General features: G+C 46.3%; 9 non-coding genes across 9 annotated transcripts; all 9 read left to right on the top strand.

Annotated features, from left to right (window-relative positions):
* Window positions 1–499: 499 nt before the first annotated feature.
* On the top strand, window positions 500–690 carry LOC130336032 (U2 spliceosomal RNA). Its single transcript, XR_008877533.1, has one exon. It is a non-coding gene; the product is annotated as a U2 spliceosomal RNA (small nuclear RNA).
* A 2,086-nt stretch (window positions 691–2,776) lies between these two features.
* LOC130336031 (U2 spliceosomal RNA) lies at window positions 2,777–2,967 on the top strand. The gene has a single exon (XR_008877532.1). It is a non-coding gene; the product is annotated as a U2 spliceosomal RNA (small nuclear RNA).
* Window positions 2,968–5,055: 2,088 nt separating this feature from the next.
* Window positions 5,056–5,246, top strand: LOC130336030 (U2 spliceosomal RNA). The gene has a single exon (XR_008877531.1). It is a non-coding gene; the product is annotated as a U2 spliceosomal RNA (small nuclear RNA).
* Window positions 5,247–7,334: 2,088 nt separating this feature from the next.
* Window positions 7,335–7,525, top strand: LOC130336029 (U2 spliceosomal RNA). The gene has a single exon (XR_008877530.1). It is a non-coding gene; the product is annotated as a U2 spliceosomal RNA (small nuclear RNA).
* Window positions 7,526–9,617: 2,092 nt separating this feature from the next.
* LOC130336028 (U2 spliceosomal RNA) lies at window positions 9,618–9,808 on the top strand. The gene has a single exon (XR_008877529.1). It is a non-coding gene; the product is annotated as a U2 spliceosomal RNA (small nuclear RNA).
* A 2,089-nt stretch (window positions 9,809–11,897) lies between these two features.
* LOC130336027 (U2 spliceosomal RNA) lies at window positions 11,898–12,088 on the top strand. The gene has a single exon (XR_008877528.1). It is a non-coding gene; the product is annotated as a U2 spliceosomal RNA (small nuclear RNA).
* A 2,089-nt stretch (window positions 12,089–14,177) lies between these two features.
* Window positions 14,178–14,368, top strand: LOC130336025 (U2 spliceosomal RNA). Its single transcript, XR_008877527.1, has one exon. It is a non-coding gene; the product is annotated as a U2 spliceosomal RNA (small nuclear RNA).
* A 2,092-nt stretch (window positions 14,369–16,460) lies between these two features.
* LOC130336024 (U2 spliceosomal RNA) lies at window positions 16,461–16,651 on the top strand. The gene has a single exon (XR_008877526.1). It is a non-coding gene; the product is annotated as a U2 spliceosomal RNA (small nuclear RNA).
* A 2,097-nt stretch (window positions 16,652–18,748) lies between these two features.
* Window positions 18,749–18,939, top strand: LOC130336022 (U2 spliceosomal RNA). The gene has a single exon (XR_008877524.1). It is a non-coding gene; the product is annotated as a U2 spliceosomal RNA (small nuclear RNA).
* Window positions 18,940–19,512: the final 573 nt, after the last annotated feature.

Below are 19,512 nucleotides of genomic sequence, written 5' to 3'. Positions count from 1 at the left end.
GAGGAGCATCAGCACTGCTCTGCCTGAGCAGAACCATCACCGCCATAGGTTGTCAAATAACCCGGATTTAACCCACACAGGTAAGTCCAATGGGGTGCAGGCATGTCCTCTATGCTTACAGCTTCCCGTGGGTGTTGGTTTGATACCGTTTGGGGACAGCCAAGGAGGCATCTGCAGGCAACAAAGGTAGGTGTGTGCTTGTGTGTGTGTTTCCTATGCAGATCCTAAGCCCAGTGTCACATGCAAGTAGGAGGAGTAAGAAGGGTTCCTGGCAAATCCGGGTTATGGATTGCATTTAAAAAGGCCCCGTGGGAGTGCAATGGGCCCCTGTCTTGCTGCTTAGCAATAATGGTATGGGTTTAGGTTCTGCTGTGTGTACTGGTGGTTGACTGCCCCCCAGCCCAGAGTGTGCATGGAAAATTGTCTGGCAGCCTCCCTGACAGCAAGCAGTGATAGTGCCCATGAAGGGGACCTTGTTGGGCCCGCCCCTTTCACGGTTATCGCTTCTCGGCCTTTTGGCTAAGATCAAGTGTAGTATCTGTTCTTATCAGTTTAATATCTGATACGTCCCCTATCTGGGGACCATATATTAAATGGATTTTTGAGAACGGGGGCCGATTTCGAAGCTTGCTTCCGTCGCCCTATGCATTGACCCGATATGGCAGTATCTTCGGGTACAGTGCACCACCCCCTTACAGGGTTAAAAAGAAAGATTCCTACTTTCATTGCTACCTGCTTGCTGGCTAGCCAGCTAGCCAGCCCTGTGGGCCTTGCTGCTGCTGCAGCCAAAAAACAAAAGGTGGTGCTGCTGCTGCTTCTGCTGCTTCTGCTTCTGCTTGTGTCTGGCCCCTGTTGGAGCGTCCAGGCACAGGACTTCTGCTGCTGCTGACTAAATGGCCTCCTTAATTGGATCATTTGAGTAGCCAGCACACCTGTGCAGGTAGGGCATGACATGATAGGCAGCTGCCTTGATAGCGGGTGGGTGCTGAATGTTCCTAATTGACAAAATAAGATTAATGCTTATGAAGAAATATAAAATCTCATCCCTTCCCCAATATCGCGCCACACCCCTACCCCTTAATTCCCTGGTTGAACTTGATGGACATATGTCTTTTTTCGACCGTACTAACTATGTAACTATGTAACATAACATGGGGGGGGGGGTCTCCTGGCTGTTCACACAGGTGTGTCATTGCTGTACATTGACCATGCATTGCTTCTGTGGTATTGCAAAGGCAAAGACAAATGCTTCCAGCCATCCATTGCACTAATGGATTGGTCATCAGCTGGCTGTCTATGTCCCGCATCAATATAGACCAAAGTACAGAGGGTTAGGCTATGCTATTGTGCACCTACCTGATGCATCAGAAGGTGCGAGGCCCTTGCTAAATTCTGTGCACAGACTTTGAGATCTATGCTTTAGACTGTATCTAAACCTGCTCCAACATGGACTGACATTCTGGCCTACTTTCAGCCGATGCGACTTGTCTGTCGCTGAACAGTCGCTTTTTATGTATTCAGCACCTATGTATAATGTTGTAAAAATGCTCTAGAAGCTAAAGTCGCAGAAATGTCACACATATTTGGCCTGCAACTTTCTGTGCGACAAATTCAGACAGGAAAAATCAGTATAAATCCTTAGAAAATTATCCCCCAGTGTCTCCATCTGCTGGCGGTATTGAATAAGCATTGCTGCACTGATGGGGTATGCATTAGACGAAAAAAAAGAAGAAAAAGAAGAATAATACGCCCAGAAAAGAGGCGAAAAGGAGAAAAACGTAAAAAAACGTGAAAAAAAAGTAAGAGGAAGAGAAGGGAAAAAAAGGTGGAAATGGGTTTAAAAGTGATTTCGGCGGAGAAATATATATATATATATATATATATATATATATATATATATATATGCGCACACACACACATAGATATAAACGTATTCTCCGTTGAGATATTGCAGCCGCTGCTGTGTCCAGGCCCAGGAGCCTTAGCACTGTGCTGTGATGTCACTCAATACCACTGACATCACTAGGTGTAAACAACATCTCTCCTTTGCTGTGTATGTGACTATGGAGCTGTTTGGTGATGTCGTCTATTACGGCCTTCATAGAAGCAACAGGAGATTGTTGCATCCATCTTGAACCCTCAGAACTACAGTGCTATGATGTCACTCACTTCCACAGGCCTTGCAGAGTGTAAACAACAACAACCCAGCTTTGTTGTGTATGTAACCATAGGGATTTGTGATGTCACCTAGAACCTTCACAGCAGCGACAGCTTTATGAGGAGCATCAGCACTGCTCTGCCTGAGCAGAACCATCACCGCCATAGGTTGTCAAATAACCCGGATTTAACCCACACAGGTAAGTCCAATGGGGTGCAGGCATGTCCTCTATGCTTACAGCTTCCCGTGGGTGTTGGTTTGATACCGTTTGGGGACAGCCAAGGAGGCATCTGCAGGCAACAAAGGTAGGTGTGTGCTTGTGTGTGTGTTTCCTATGCAGATCCTAAGCCCAGTGTCACATGCAAGTAGGAGGAGTAAGAAGGGTTCCTGGCAAATCCGGGTTATGGATTGCATTTAAAAAGGCCCCGTGGGAGTGCAATGGGCCCCTGTCTTGCTGCTTAGCAATAATGGTATGGGTTTAGGTTCTGCTGTGTGTACTGGTGGTTGACTGCCCCCCAGCCCAGAGTGTGCATGGAAAATTGTCTGGCAGCCTCCCTGACAGCAAGCAGTGATAGTGCCCATGAAGGGGACCTTGTTGGGCCCGCCCCTTTCACGGTTATCGCTTCTCGGCCTTTTGGCTAAGATCAAGTGTAGTATCTGTTCTTATCAGTTTAATATCTGATACGTCCCCTATCTGGGGACCATATATTAAATGGATTTTTGAGAACGGGGGCCGATTTCGAAGCTTGCTTCCGTCGCCCTATGCATTGACCCGATATGGCAGTATCTTCGGGTACAGTGCACCACCCCCTTACAGGGTTAAAAAGAAAGATTCCTACTTTCATTGCTACCTGCTTGCTGGCTAGCCAGCTAGCCAGCCCTGTGGGCCTTGCTGCTGCTGCAGCCAAAAAACAAAAGGTGGTGCTGCTGCTGCTTCTGCTGCTTCTGCTTCTGCTTGTGTCTGGCCCCTGTTGGAGCGTCCAGACACAGGACTTCTGCTGCTGCTGACTAAATGGCCTCCTTAATTGGATCATTTGAGTAGCCAGCACACCTGTGCAGGTAGGGCATGACATGATAGGCAGCTGCCTTGATAGCGGGTGGGTGCTGAATGTTCCTAATTGACAAAATAAGATTAATGCTTATGAAGAAATATAAAATCTCATCCCTTCCCCAATATCGCGCCACACCCCTACCCCTTAATTCCCTGGTTGAACTTGATGGACATATGTCTTTTTTCGACCGTACTAACTATGTAACTATGTAACATAACATGGGGGGGGGGGTCTCCTGGCTGTTCACACAGGTGTGTCATTGCTGTACATTGACCATGCATTGCTTCTGTGGTATTGCAAAGGCAAAGACAAATGCTTCCAGCCATCCATTGCACTAATGGATTGGTCATCAGCTGGCTGTCTATGTCCCGCATCAATATAGACCAAAGTACAGAGGGTTAGGCTATGCTATTGTGCACCTACCTGATGCATCAGAAGGTGCGAGGCCCTTGCTAAATTCTGTGCACAGACTTTGAGATCTATGCTTTAGACTGTATCTAAACCTGCTCCAACATGGACTGACATTCTGGCCTACTTTCAGCCGATGCGACTTGTCTGTCGCTGAACAGTCGCTTTTTATGTATTCAGCACCTATGTATAATGTTGTAAAAATGCTCTAGAAGCTAAAGTCGCAGAAATGTCACACATATTTGGCCTGCAACTTTCTGTGCGACAAATTCAGACAGGAAAAATCAGTATAAATCCTTAGAAAATTATCCCCCAGTGTCTCCATCTGCTGGCGGTATTGAATAAGCATTGCTGCACTGATGGGGTATGCATTAGACGAAAAAAAAGAAGAAAAAGAAGAATAATACGCCCAGAAAAGAGGCGAAAAGGAGAAAAACGTAAAAAAACGTGAAAAAAAAGTAAGAGGAAGAGAAGGGAAAAAAAGGTGGAAATGGGTTTAAAAGTGATTTCGGCGGAGAAATATATATATATATATATATATATATATATATATATATATATATATGCGCACACACACACATAGATATAAACGTATTCTCTGTTGAGATATTGCAGCCGCTGCTGTGTCCAGGCCCAGGAGCCTTAGCACTGTGCTGTGATGTCACTCAATACCACTGACATCACTAGGTGTAAACAACATCTCTCCTTTGCTGTGTATGTGACTATGGAGCTGTTTGGTGATGTCGTCTATTACGGCCTTCATAGAATCAACAGGAGATTGTTGCATCCATCTTGAACCCTCAGAACTACAGTGCTATGATGTCACTCACTTCCACAGGCCTTGCAGAGTGTAAACAACAACAACCCAGCTTTGTTGTGTATGTAACCATAGGGATTTGTGATGTCACCTAGAACCTTCACAGCAGCGACAGCTTTATGAGGAGCATCAGCACTGCTCTGCCTGAGCAGAACCATCACCGCCATAGGTTGTCAAATAACCCGGATTTAACCCACACAGGTAAGTCCAATGGGGTGCAGGCATGTCCTCTATGCTTACAGCTTCCCGTGGGTGTTGGTTTGATACCGTTTGGGGACAGCCAAGGAGGCATCTGCAGGCAACAAAGGTAGGTGTGTGCTTGTGTGTGTGTTTCCTATGCAGATCCTAAGCCCAGTGTCACATGCAAGTAGGAGGAGTAAGAAGGGTTCCTGGCAAATCCGGGTTATGGATTGCATTTAAAAAGGCCCCGTGGGAGTGCAATGGGCCCCTGTCTTGCTGCTTAGCAATAATGGTATGGGTTTAGGTTCTGCTGTGTGTACTGGTGGTTGACTGCCCCCCAGCCCAGAGTGTGCATGGAAAATTGTCTGGCAGCCTCCCTGACAGCAAGCAGTGATAGTGCCCATGAAGGGGACCTTGTTGGGCCCGCCCCTTTCACGGTTATCGCTTCTCGGCCTTTTGGCTAAGATCAAGTGTAGTATCTGTTCTTATCAGTTTAATATCTGATACGTCCCCTATCTGGGGACCATATATTAAATGGATTTTTGAGAACGGGGGCCGATTTCGAAGCTTGCTTCCGTCGCCCTATGCATTGACCCGATATGGCAGTATCTTCGGGTACAGTGCACCACCCCCTTACAGGGTTAAAAAGAAAGATTCCTACTTTCATTGCTACCTGCTTGCTGGCTAGCCAGCTAGCCAGCCCTGTGGGCCTTGCTGCTGCTGCAGCCAAAAAACAAAAGGTGGTGCTGCTGCTGCTTCTGCTGCTTCTGCTTCTGCTTGTGTCTGGCCCCTGTTGGAGCGTCCAGGCACAGGACTTCTGCTGCTGCTGACTAAATGGCCTCCTTAATTGGATCATTTGAGTAGCCAGCACACCTGTGCAGGTAGGGCATGACATGATAGGCAGCTGCCTTGATAGCGGGTGGGTGCTGAATGTTCCTAATTGACAAAATAAGATTAATGCTTATGAAGAAATATAAAATCTCATCCCTTCCCCAATATCGCGCCACACCCCTACCCCTTAATTCCCTGGTTGAACGTGATGGACATATGTCTTTTTTCGACCGTACTAACTATGTAACTATGTAACATAACATGGGGGGGGGGGGGTCTCCTGGCTGTTCACACAGGTGTGTCATTGCTGTACATTGACCATGCATTGCTTCTGTGGTATTGCAAAGGCAAAGACAAATGCTTCCAGCCATCCATTGCACTAATGGATTGGTCATCAGCTGGCTGTCTATGTCCCGCATCAATATAGACCAAAGTACAGAGGGTTAGGCTATGCTATTGTGCACCTACCTGATGCATCAGAAGGTGCGAGGCCCTTGCTAAATTCTGTGCACAGACTTTGAGATCTATGCTTTAGACTGTATCTAAACCTGCTCCAACATGGACTGACATTCTGGCCTACTTTCAGCCGATGCGACTTGTCTGTCGCTGAACAGTCGCTTTTTATGTATTCAGCACCTATGTATAATGTTGTAAAAATGCTCTAGAAGCTAAAGTCGCAGAAATGTCACACATATTTGGCCTGCAACTTTCTGTGCGACAAATTCAGACAGGAAAAATCAGTATAAATCCTTAGAAAATTATCCCCCAGTGTCTCCATCTGCTGGCGGTATTGAATAAGCATTGCTGCACTGATGGGGTATGCATTAGACGAAAAAAAAGAAGAAAAAGAAGAATAATACGCCCAGAAAAGAGGCGAAAAGGAGAAAAACGTAAAAAAACGTGAAAAAAAAGTAAGAGGAAGAGAAGGGAAAAAAAGGTGGAAATGGGTTTAAAAGTGATTTCGGCGGAGAAATATATATATATATATATATATATATATATATATATATATATATGCGCACACACACACATAGATATAAACGTATTCTCCGTTGAGATATTGCAGCCGCTGCTGTGTCCAGGCCCAGGAGCCTTAGCACTGTGCTGTGATGTCACTCAATACCACTGACATCACTAGGTGTAAACAACATCTCTCCTTTGCTGTGTATGTGACTATGGAGCTGTTTGGTGATGTCGTCTATTACGGCCTTCATAGAAGCAACAGGAGATTGTTGCATCCATCTTGAACCCTCAGAACTACAGTGCTATGATGTCACTCACTTCCACAGGCCTTGCAGAGTGTAAACAACAACAACCCAGCTTTGTTGTGTATGTAACCATAGGGATTTGTGATGTCACCTAGAACCTTCACAGCAGCGACAGCTTTATGAGGAGCATCAGCACTGCTCTGCCTGAGCAGAACCATCACCGCCATAGGTTGTCAAATAACCCGGATTTAACCCACACAGGTAAGTCCAATGGGGTGCAGGCATGTCCTCTATGCTTACAGCTTCCCGTGGGTGTTGGTTTGATACCGTTTGGGGACAGCCAAGGAGGCATCTGCAGGCAACAAAGGTAGGTGTGTGCTTGTGTGTGTGTTTCCTATGCAGATCCTAAGCCCAGTGTCACATGCAAGTAGGAGGAGTAAGAAGGGTTCCTGGCAAATCCGGGTTATGGATTGCATTTAAAAAGGCCCCGTGGGAGTGCAATGGGCCCCTGTCTTGCTGCTTAGCAATAATGGTATGGGTTTAGGTTCTGCTGTGTGTACTGGTGGTTGACTGCCCCCCAGCCCAGAGTGTGCATGGAAAATTGTCTGGCAGCCTCCCTGACAGCAAGCAGTGATAGTGCCCATGAAGGGGACCTTGTTGGGCCCGCCCCTTTCACGGTTATCGCTTCTCGGCCTTTTGGCTAAGATCAAGTGTAGTATCTGTTCTTATCAGTTTAATATCTGATACGTCCCCTATCTGGGGACCATATATTAAATGGATTTTTGAGAACGGGGGCCGATTTCGAAGCTTGCTTCCGTCGCCCTATGCATTGACCCGATATGGCAGTATCTTCGGGTACAGTGCACCACCCCCTTACAGGGTTAAAAAGAAAGATTCCTACTTTCATTGCTACCTGCTTGCTGGCTAGCCAGCTAGCCAGCCCTGTGGGCCTTGCTGCTGCTGCAGCCAAAAAACAAAAGGTGGTGCTGCTGCTGCTTCTGCTGCTTCTGCTTCTGCTTGTGTCTGGCCCCTGTTGGAGCGTCCAGGCACAGGACTTCTGCTGCTGCTGACTAAATGGCCTCCTTAATTGGATCATTTGAGTAGCCAGCACACCTGTGCAGGTAGGGCATGACATGATAGGCAGCTGCCTTGATAGCGGGTGGGTGCTGAATGTTCCTAATTGACAAAATAAGATTAATGCTTATGAAGAAATATAAAATCTCATCCCTTCCCCAATATCGCGCCACACCCCTACCCCTTAATTCCCTGGTTGAACTTGATGGACATATGTCTTTTTTCGACCGTACTAACTATGTAACTATGTAACATAACATGGGGGGGGGGGGGGGTCTCCTGGCTGTTCACACAGGTGTGTCATTGCTGTACATTGACCATGCATTGCTTCTGTGGTATTGCAAAGGCAAAGACAAATGCTTCCAGCCATCCATTGCACTAATGGATTGGTCATCAGCTGGCTGTCTATGTCCCGCATCAATATAGACCAAAGTACAGAGGGTTAGGCTATGCTATTGTGCACCTACCTGATGCATCAGAAGGTGCGAGGCCCTTGCTAAATTCTGTGCACAGACTTTGAGATCTATGCTTTAGACTGTATCTAAACCTGCTCCAACATGGACTGACATTCTGGCCTACTTTCAGCCGATGCGACTTGTCTGTCGCTGAACAGTCGCTTTTTATGTATTCAGCACCTATGTATAATGTTGTAAAAATGCTCTAGAAGCTAAAGTCGCAGAAATGTCACACATATTTGGCCTGCAACTTTCTGTGCGACAAATTCAGACAGGAAAAATCAGTATAAATCCTTAGAAAATTATCCCCCAGTGTCTCCATCTGCTGGCGGTATTGAATAAGCATTGCTGCACTGATGGGGTATGCATTAGACGAAAAAAAAGAAGAAAAAGAAGAATAATACGCCCAGAAAAGAGGCGAAAAGGAGAAAAACGTAAAAAAACGTGAAAAAAAAGTAAGAGGAAGAGAAGGGAAAAAAAGGTGGAAATGGGTTTAAAAGTGATTTCGGCGGAGAAATATATATATATATATATATATATATATATATATATATATATATATGCGCACACACACACATAGATATAAACGTATTCTCCGTTGAGATATTGCAGCCGCTGCTGTGTCCAGGCCCAGGAGCCTTAGCACTGTGCTGTGATGCCACTCAATACCACTGACATCACTAGGTGTAAACAACATCTCTCCTTTGCTGTGTATGTGACTATGGAGCTGTTTGGTGATGTCGTCTATTACGGCCTTCATAGAAGCAACAGGAGATTGTTGCATCCATCTTGAACCCTCAGAACTACAGTGCTATGATGTCACTCACTTCCACAGGCCTTGCAGAGTGTAAACAACAACAACCCAGCTTTGTTGTGTATGTAACCATAGGGATTTGTGATGTCACCTAGAACCTTCACAGCAGCGACAGCTTTATGAGGAGCATCAGCACTGCTCTGCCTGAGCAGAACCATCACCGCCATAGGTTGTCAAATAACCCGGATTTAACCCACACAGGTAAGTCCAATGGGGTGCAGGCATGTCCTCTATGCTTACAGCTTCCCGTGGGTGTTGGTTTGATACCGTTTGGGGACAGCCAAGGAGGCATCTGCAGGCAACAAAGGTAGGTGTGTGCTTGTGTGTGTGTTTCCTATGCAGATCCTAAGCCCAGTGTCACATGCAAGTAGGAGGAGTAAGAAGGGTTCCTGGCAAATCCGGGTTATGGATTGCATTTAAAAAGGCCCCGTGGGAGTGCAATGGGCCCCTGTCTTGCTGCTTAGCAATAATGGTATGGGTTTAGGTTCTGCTGTGTGTACTGGTGGTTGACTGCCCCCCAGCCCAGAGTGTGCATGGAAAATTGTCTGGCAGCCTCCCTGACAGCAAGCAGTGATAGTGCCCATGAAGGGGACCTTGTTGGGCCCGCCCCTTTCACGGTTATCGCTTCTCGGCCTTTTGGCTAAGATCAAGTGTAGTATCTGTTCTTATCAGTTTAATATCTGATACGTCCCCTATCTGGGGACCATATATTAAATGGATTTTTGAGAACGGGGGCCGATTTCGAAGCTTGCTTCCGTCGCCCTATGCATTGACCCGATATGGCAGTATCTTCGGGTACAGTGCACCACCCCCTTACAGGGTTAAAAAGAAAGATTCCTACTTTCATTGCTACCTGCTTGCTGGCTAGCCAGCTAGCCAGCCCTGTGGGCCTTGCTGCTGCTGCAGCCAAAAAACAAAAGGTGGTGCTGCTGCTGCTTCTTCTGCTTCTGCTTGTGTCTGGCCCCTGTTGGAGCGTCCAGGCACAGGACTTCTGCTGCTGCTGACTAAATGGCCTCCTTAATTGGATCATTTGAGTAGCCAGCACACCTGTGCAGGTAGGGCATGACATGATAGGCAGCTGCCTTGATAGCGGGTGGGTGCTGAATGTTCCTAATTGACAAAATAAGATTAATGCTTATGAAGAAATATAAAATCTCATCCCTTCCCCAATATCGCGCCACACCCCTACCCCTTAATTCCCTGGTTGAACGTGATGGACATATATTTTTTTTTTCGACCGTACTAACTATGTAACTATGTAACATAACATGGGGGGGGGGGGGGGGTCTCCTGGCTGTTCACACAGGTGTGTCATTGCTGTACATTGACCATGCATTGCTTCTGTGGTATTGCAAAGGCAAAGACAAATGCTTCCAGCCATCCATTGCACTAATGGATTGGTCATCAGCTGGCTGTCTATGTCCCGCATCAATATAGACCAAAGTACAGAGGGTTAGGCTATGCTATTGTGCACCTACCTGATGCATCAGAAGGTGCGAGGCCCTTGCTAAATTCTGTGCACAGACTTTGAGATCTATGCTTTAGACTGTATCTAAACCTGCTCCAACATGGACTGACATTCTGGCCTACTTTCAGCCGATGCGACTTGTCTGTCGCTGAACAGTCGCTTTTTATGTATTCAGCACCTATGTATAATGTTGTAAAAATGCTCTAGAAGCTAAAGTCGCAGAAATGTCACACATATTTGGCCTGCAACTTTCTGTGCGACAAATTCAGACAGGAAAAATCAGTATAAATCCTTAGAAAATTATCCCCCAGTGTCTCCATCTGCTGGCGGTATTGAATAAGCATTGCTGCACTGATGGGGTATGCATTAGACGAAAAAAAAGAAGAAAAAGAAGAATAATACGCCCAGAAAAGAGGCGAAAAGGAGAAAAACGTAAAAAAACGTGAAAAAAAAGTAAGAGGAAGAGAAGGGAAAAAAAGGTGGAAATGGGTTTAAAAGTGATTTCGGCGGAGAAATATATATATATATATATATATATATATATATATATATATATATATGCGCACACACACACATAGATATAAACGTATTCTCTGTTGAGATATTGCAGCCGCTGCTGTGTCCAGGCCCAGGAGCCTTAGCACTGTGCTGTGATGTCACTCAATACCACTGACATCACTAGGTGTAAACAACATCTCTCCTTTGCTGTGTATGTGACTATGGAGCTGTTTGGTGATGTCGTCTATTACGGCCTTCATAGAAGCAACAGGAGATTGTTGCATCCATCTTGAACCCTCAGAACTACAGTGCTATGATGTCACTCACTTCCACAGGCCTTGCAGAGTGTAAACAACAACAACCCAGCTTTGTTGTGTATGTAACCATAGGGATTTGTGATGTCACCTAGAACCTTCACAGCAGCGACAGCTTTATGAGGAGCATCAGCACTGCTCTGCCTGAGCAGAACCATCACCGCCATAGGTTGTCAAATAACCCGGATTTAACCCACACAGGTAAGTCCAATGGGGTGCAGGCATGTCCTCTATGCTTACAGCTTCCCGTGGGTGTTGGTTTGATACCGTTTGGGGACAGCCAAGGAGGCATCTGCAGGCAACAAAGGTAGGTGTGTGCTTGTGTGTGTGTTTCCTATGCAGATCCTAAGCCCAGTGTCACATGCAAGTAGGAGGAGTAAGAAGGGTTCCTGGCAAATCCGGGTTATGGATTGCATTTAAAAAGGCCCCGTGGGAGTGCAATGGGCCCCTGTCTTGCTGCTTAGCAATAATGGTATGGGTTTAGGTTCTGCTGTGTGTACTGGTGGTTGACTGCCCCCCAGCCCAGAGTGTGCATGGAAAATTGTCTGGCAGCCTCCCTGACAGCAAGCAGTGATAGTGCCCATGAAGGGGACCTTATTGGGCCCGCCCCTTTCACGGTTATCGCTTCTCGGCCTTTTGGCTAAGATCAAGTGTAGTATCTGTTCTTATCAGTTTAATATCTGATACGTCCCCTATCTGGGGACCATATATTAAATGGATTTTTGAGAACGGGGGCCGATTTCGAAGCTTGCTTCCGTCGCCCTATGCATTGACCCGATATGGCAGTATCTTCGGGTACAGTGCACCACCCCCTTACAGGGTTAAAAAGAAAGATTCCTACTTTCATTGCTACCTGCTTGCTGGCTAGCCAGCTAGCCAGCCCTGTGGGCCTTGCTGCTGCTGCAGCCAAAAAACAAAAGGTGGTGCTGCTGCTGCTTCTGCTGCTTCTGCTTCTGCTTGTGTCTGGCCCCTGTTGGAGCGTCCAGGCACAGGACTTCTGCTGCTGCTGACTAAATGGCCTCCTTAATTGGATCATTTGAGTAGCCAGCACACCTGTGCAGGTAGGGCATGACATGATAGGCAGCTGCCTTGATAGCGGGTGGGTGCTGAATGTTCCTAATTGACAAAATAAGATTAATGCTTATGAAGAAATATAAAATCTCATCCCTTCCCCAATATCGCGCCACACCCCTACCCCTTAATTCCCTGGTTGAACTTGATGGACATATGTCTTTTTTCGACCGTACTAACTATGTAACTATGTAACATAACATGGGGGGGGGGGGTCTCCTGGCTGTTCACACAGGTGTGTCATTGCTGTACATTGACCATGCATTGCTTCTGTGGTATTGCAAAGGCAAAGACAAATGCTTCCAGCCATCCATTGCACTAATGGATTGGTCATCAGCTGGCTGTCTATGTCCCGCATCAATATAGACCAAAGTACAGAGGGTTAGGCTATGCTATTGTGCACCTACCTGATGCATCAGAAGGTGCGAGGCCCTTGCTAAATTCTGTGCACAGACTTTGAGATCTATGCTTTAGACTGTATCTAAACCTGCTCCAACATGGACTGACATTCTGGCCTACTTTCAGCCGATGCGACTTGTCTGTCGCTGAACAGTCGCTTTTTATGTATTCAGCACCTATGTATAATGTTGTAAAAATGCTCTAGAAGCTAAAGTCGCAGAAATGTCACACATATTTGGCCTGCAACTTTCTGTGCGACAAATTCAGACAGGAAAAATCAGTATAAATCCTTAGAAAATTATCCCCCAGTGTCTCCATCTGCTGGCGGTATTGAATAAGCATTGCTGCACTGATGGGGTATGCATTAGACGAAAAAAAAGAAGAAAAAGAAGAATAATACGCCCAGAAAAGAGGCGAAAAGGAGAAAAACGTAAAAAAACGTGAAAAAAAAGTAAGAGGAAGAGAAGGGAAAAAAAGGTGGAAATGGGTTTAAAAGTGATTTCGGCGGAGAAATATATATATATATATATATATATATATATATATATATATATATATGCGCACACACACACATAGATATAAACGTATTCTCCGTTGAGATATTGCAGCCGCTGCTGTGTCCAGGCCCAGGAGCCTTAGCACTGTGCTGTGATGTCACTCAATACCACTGACATCACTAGGTGTAAACAACATCTCTCCTTTGCTGTGTATGTGACTATGGAGCTGTTTGGTGATGTCGTCTATTACGGCCTTCATAGAAGCAACAGGAGATTGTTGCATCCATCTTGAACCCTCAGAACTACAGTGCTATGATGTCACTCACTTCCACAGGCCTTGCAGAGTGTAAACAACAACAACCCAGCTTTGTTGTGTATGTAACCATAGGGATTTGTGATGTCACCTAGAACCTTCACAGCAGCGACAGCTTTATGAGGAGCATCAGCACTGCTCTGCCTGAGCAGAACCATCACCGCCATAGGTTGTCAAATAACCCGGATTTAACCCACACAGGTAAGTCCAATGGGGTGCAGGCATGTCCTCTATGCTTACAGCTTCCCGTGGGTGTTGGTTTGATACCGTTTGGGGACAGCCAAGGAGGCATCTGCAGGCAACAAAGGTAGGTGTGTGCTTGTGTGTGTGTTTCCTATGCAGATCCTAAGCCCAGTGTCACATGCAAGTAGGAGGAGTAAGAAGGGTTCCTGGCAAATCCGGGTTATGGATTGCATTTAAAAAGGCCCCGTGGGAGTGCAATGGGCCCCTGTCTTGCTGCTTAGCAATAATGGTATGGGTTTAGGTTCTGCTGTGTGTACTGGTGGTTGACTGCCCCCCAGCCCAGAGTGTGCATGGAAAATTGTCTGGCAGCCTCCCTGACAGCAAGCAGTGATAGTGCCCATGAAGGGGACCTTGTTGGGCCCGCCCCTTTCACGGTTATCGCTTCTCGGCCTTTTGGCTAAGATCAAGTGTAGTATCTGTTCTTATCAGTTTAATATCTGATACGTCCCCTATCTGGGGACCATATATTAAATGGATTTTTGAGAACGGGGGCCGATTTCGAAGCTTGCTTCCGTCGCCCTATGCATTGACCCGATATGGCAGTATCTTCGGGTACAGTGCACCACCCCCTTACAGGGTTAAAAAGAAAGATTCCTACTTTCATTGCTACCTGCTTGCTGGCTAGCCAGCTAGCCAGCCCTGTGGGCCTTGCTGCTGCTGCAGCCAAAAAACAAAAGGTGGTGCTGCTGCTGCTTCTGCTGCTTCTGCTTCTGCTTGTGTCTGGCCCCTGTTGGAGCGTCCAGGCACAGGACTTCTGCTGCTGCTGACTAAATGGCCTCCTTAATTGGATCATTTGAGTAGCCAGCACACCTGTGCAGGTAGGGCATGACATGATAGGCAGCTGCCTTGATAGCGGGTGGGTGCTGAATGTTCCTAATTGACAAAATTAGATTAATGCTTATGAAGAAATATAAAATCTCATCCCTTCCCCAATATCGCGCCACACCCCTACCCCTTAATTCCCTGGTTGAACTTGATGGACATATGTCTTTTTTCGACCGTACTAACTATGTAACTATGTAACATAACATGGGGGGGGGGTCTCCTGGCTGTTCACACAGGTGTGTCATTGCTGTACATTGACCATGCATTGCTTCTGTGGTATTGCAAAGGCAAAGACAAATGCTTCCAGCCATCCATTGCACTAATGGATTGGTCATCAGCTGGCTGTCTATGTCCCGCATCAATATAGACCAAAGTACAGAGGGTTAGGCTATGCTATTGTGCACCTACCTGATGCATCAGAAGGTGCGAGGCCCTTGCTAAATTCTGTGCACAGACTTTGAGATCTATGCTTTAGACTGTATCTAAACCTGCTCCAACATGGACTGACATTCTGGCCTACTTTCAGCCGATGCGACTTGTCTGTCGCTGAACAGTCGCTTTTTATGTATTCAGCACCTATGTATAATGTTGTAAAAATGCTCTAGAAGCTAAAGTCGCAGAAATGTCACACATATTTGGCCTGCAACTTTCTGTGCGACAAATTCAGACAGGAAAAATCAGTATAAATCCTTAGAAAATTATCCCCCAGTGTCTCCATCTGCTGGCGGTATTGAATAAGCATTGCTGCACTGATGGGGTATGCATTAGACGAAAAAAAAAGAAGAAAAAGAAGAATAATACGCCCAGAAAAGAGGCGAAAAGGAGAAAAACGTAAAAAAACGTGAAAAAAAAGTAAGAGGAAGAGAAGGGAAAAAAAGGTGGAAATGGGTTTAAAAGTGATTTCGGCGGAGAAATATATATATATATATATATATATATATATATATATATATATATATATATGCGCACACACACACATAGATATAAACGTATTCTCCGTTGAGATATTGCAGCCGCTGCTGTGTCCAGGCCCAGGAGCCTTAGCACTGTGCTGTGATGTCACTCAATACCACTGACATCACTAGGTGTAAACAACATCTCTCCTTTGCTGTGTATGTGACTATGGAGCTGTTTGGTGATGTCGTCTATTACGGCCTTCATAGAAGCAACAGGAGATTGTTGCATCCATCTTGAACCCTCAGAACTACAGTGCTATGATGTCACTCACTTCCACAGGCCTTGCAGAGTGTAAACAACAACAACCCAGCTTTGTTGTGTATGTAACCATAGGGATTTGTGATGTCACCTAGAACCTTCACAGCAGCGACAGCTTTATGAGGAGCATCAGCACTGCTCTGCCTGAGCAGAACCATCACCGCCATAGGTTGTCAAATAACCCGGATTTAACCCACACAGGTAAGTCCAATGGGGTGCAGGCATGTCCTCTATGCTTACAGCTTCCCGTGGGTGTTGGTTTGATACCGTTTGGGGACAGCCAAGGAGGCATCTGCAGGCAACAAAGGTAGGTGTGTGCTTGTGTGTGTGTTTCCTATGCAGATCCTAAGCCCAGTGTCACATGCAAGTAGGAGGAGTAAGAAGGGTTCCTGGCAAATCCGGGTTATGGATTGCATTTAAAAAGGCCCCGTGGGAGTGCAATGGGCCCCTGTCTTGCTGCTTAGCAATAATGGTATGGGTTTAGGTTCTGCTGTGTGTACTGGTGGTTGACTGCCCCCCAGCCCAGAGTGTGCATGGAAAATTGTCTGGCAGCCTCCCTGACAGCAAGCAGTGATAGTGCCCATGAAGGGGACCTTGTTGGGCCCGCCCCTTTCACGGTTATCGCTTCTCGGCCTTTTGGCTAAGATCAAGTGTAGTATCTGTTCTTATCAGTTTAATATCTGATACGTCCCCTATCTGGGGACCATATATTAAATGGATTTTTGAGAACGGGGGCCGATTTCGAAGCTTGCTTCCGTCGCCCTATGCATTGACCCGATATGGCAGTATCTTCGGGTACAGTGCACCACCCCCTTACAGGGTTAAAAAGAAAGATTCCTACTTTCATTGCTACCTGCTTGCTGGCTAGCCAGCTAGCCAGCCCTGTGGGCCTTGCTGCTGCTGCAGCCAAAAAACAAAAGGTGGTGCTGCTGCTGCTGCTGCTGCTTCTGCTGCTTCTGCTTCTGCTTGTGTCTGGCCCCTGTTGGAGCGTCCAGGCACAGGACTTCTGCTGCTGCTGACTAAATGGCCTCCTTAATTGGATCATTTGAGTAGCCAGCACACCTGTGCAGGTAGGGCATGACATGATAGGCAGCTGCCTTGATAGCGGGTGGGTGCTGAATGTTCCTAATTGACAAAATAAGATTAATGCTTATGAAGAAATATAAAATCTCATCCCTTCCCCAATATCGCGCCACACCCCTACCCCTTAATTCCCTGGTTGAACTTGATGGACATATGTCTTTTTTCGACCGTACTAACTATGTAACTATGTAACATAACATGGGGGGGGGGGGGTCTCCTGGCTGTTCACACAGGTGTGTCATTGCTGTACATTGACCATGCATTGCTTCTGTGGTATTGCAAAGGCAAAGACAAATGCTTCCAGCCATCCATTGCACTAATGGATTGGTCATCAGCTGGCTGTCTATGTCCCGCATCAATATAGACCAAAGTACAGAGGGTTAGGCTATGCTATTGTGCACCTACCTGATGCATCAGAAGGTGCGAGGCCCTTGCTAAATTCTGTGCACAGACTTTGAGATCTATACTTTAGACTGTATCTAAACCTGCTCCAACATGGACTGACATTCTGGCCTACTTTCAGCCGATGCGACTTGTCTGTCGCTGAACAGTCGCTTTTTATGTATTCAGCACCTATGTATAATGTTGTAAAAATGCTCTAGAAGCTAAAGTCGCAGAAATGTCACACATATTTGGCCTGCAACTTTCTGTGCGACAAATTCAGACAGGAAAAATCAGTATAAATCCTTAAAAAATTATCCCCCAGTGTCTCCATCTGCTGGCGGTATTGAATAAGCATTGCTGCACTGATGGGGTATGCATTAGACGAAAAAAAAGAAGAAAAAGAAGAATAATACGCCCAGAAAAGAGGCGAAAAGGAGAAAAACGTAAAAAAACGTGAAAAAAAAGTAAGAGGAAGAGAAGGGAAAAAAAGGTGGAAATGGGTTTAAAAGTGATTTCGGCGGAGAAATATATATATATATATATATATATATATATATATATATATATATGCGCACACACACACATAGATATAAACGTATTCTCTGTTGAGATATTGCAGCCGCTGCTGTGTCCAGGCCCAGGAGCCTTAGCACTGTGCTGTGATGTCACTCAATACCACTGACATCACTAGGTGTAAACAACATCTCTCCTTTGCTGTGTATGTGACTATGGAGCTGTTTGGTGATGTCGTCTATTACGGCCTTCATAGAAGCAACAGGAGATTGTTGCATCCATCTTGAACCCTCAGAACTACAGTGCTATGATGTCACTCACTTCCACAGGCCTTGCAGAGTGTAAACAACAACAACCCAGCTTTGTTGTGTATGTAACCATAGGGATTTGTGATGTCACCTAGAACCTTCACAGCAGCGACAGCTTTATGAGGAGCATCAGCACTGCTCTGCCTGAGCAGAACCATCACCGCCATAGGTTGTCAAATAACCCGGATTTAACCCACACAGGTAAGTCCAATGGGGTGCAGGCATGTCCTCTATGCTTACAGCTTCCCGTGGGTGTTGGTTTGATACCGTTTGGGGACAGCCAAGGAGGCATCTGCAGGCAACAAAGGTAGGTGTGTGCTTGTGTGTGTGTTTCCTATGCAGATCCTAAGCCCAGTGTCACATGCAAGTAGGAGGAGTAAGAAGGGTTCCTGGCAAATCCGGGTTATGGATTGCATTTAAAAAGGCCCCGTGGGAGTGCAATGGGCCCCTGTCTTGCTGCTTAGCAATAATGGTATGGGTTTAGGTTCTGCTGTGTGTACTGGTGGTTGACTGCCCCCCAGCCCAGAGTGTGCATGGAAAATTGTCTGGCAGCCTCCCTGACAGCAAGCAGTGATAGTGCCCATGAAGGGGACCTTGTTGGGCCCGCCCCTTTCACGGTTATCGCTTCTCGGCCTTTTGGCTAAGATCAAGTGTAGTATCTGTTCTTATCAGTTTAATATCTGATACGTCCCCTATCTGGGGACCATATATTAAATGGATTTTTGAGAACGGGGGCCGATTTCGAAGCTTGCTTCCGTCGCCCTATGCATTGACCCGATATGGCAGTATCTTCGGGTACAGTGCACCACCCCCTTACAGGGTTAAAAAGAAAGATTCCTACTTTCATTGCTACCTGCTTGCTGGCTAGCCAGCTAGCCAGCCCTGTGGGCCTTGCTGCTGCTGCAGCCAAAAAACAAAAGGTGGTGCTGCTGCTGCTTCTGCTGCTTCTGCTTCTGCTTGTGTCTGGCCCCTGTTGGAGCGTCCAGGCACAGGACTTCTGCTGCTGCTGACTAAATGGCCTCCTTAATTGGATCATTTTAGTAGCCAGCACACCTTTGCAGGTAGGGCATGACATGATAGGCAGCTGCCTTGATAGCGGGTGGGTGCTGAATGTTCCTAATTGACAAAATAAGATTAATGCTTATGAAGAAATATAAAATCTCATCCCTTCCCCAATATCGCGCCACACCCCTACCCCTTAATTCCCTGGTTGAACTTGATGGACATATGTCTTTTTTCGACCGTACTAACTATGTAACTATGTAACATAACATGGGGGGGGGGGGTCTCCTGGCTGTTCACACAGGTGTGTCATTGCTGTACATTGACCATGCATTGCTTCTGTGGTATTGCAAAGGCAAAGACAAATGCTTCCAGCCATCCA

This window comes from Hyla sarda, unplaced genomic scaffold, assembly GCF_029499605.1.
Source record: "Hyla sarda isolate aHylSar1 unplaced genomic scaffold, aHylSar1.hap1 scaffold_465, whole genome shotgun sequence".
NCBI lineage: Eukaryota > Metazoa > Chordata > Amphibia > Anura > Hylidae > Hyla > Hyla sarda.
The sequence above is the reverse complement of the archived record's forward strand: the minus strand, read 5'-3'. Positions and strand labels throughout refer to the sequence as shown.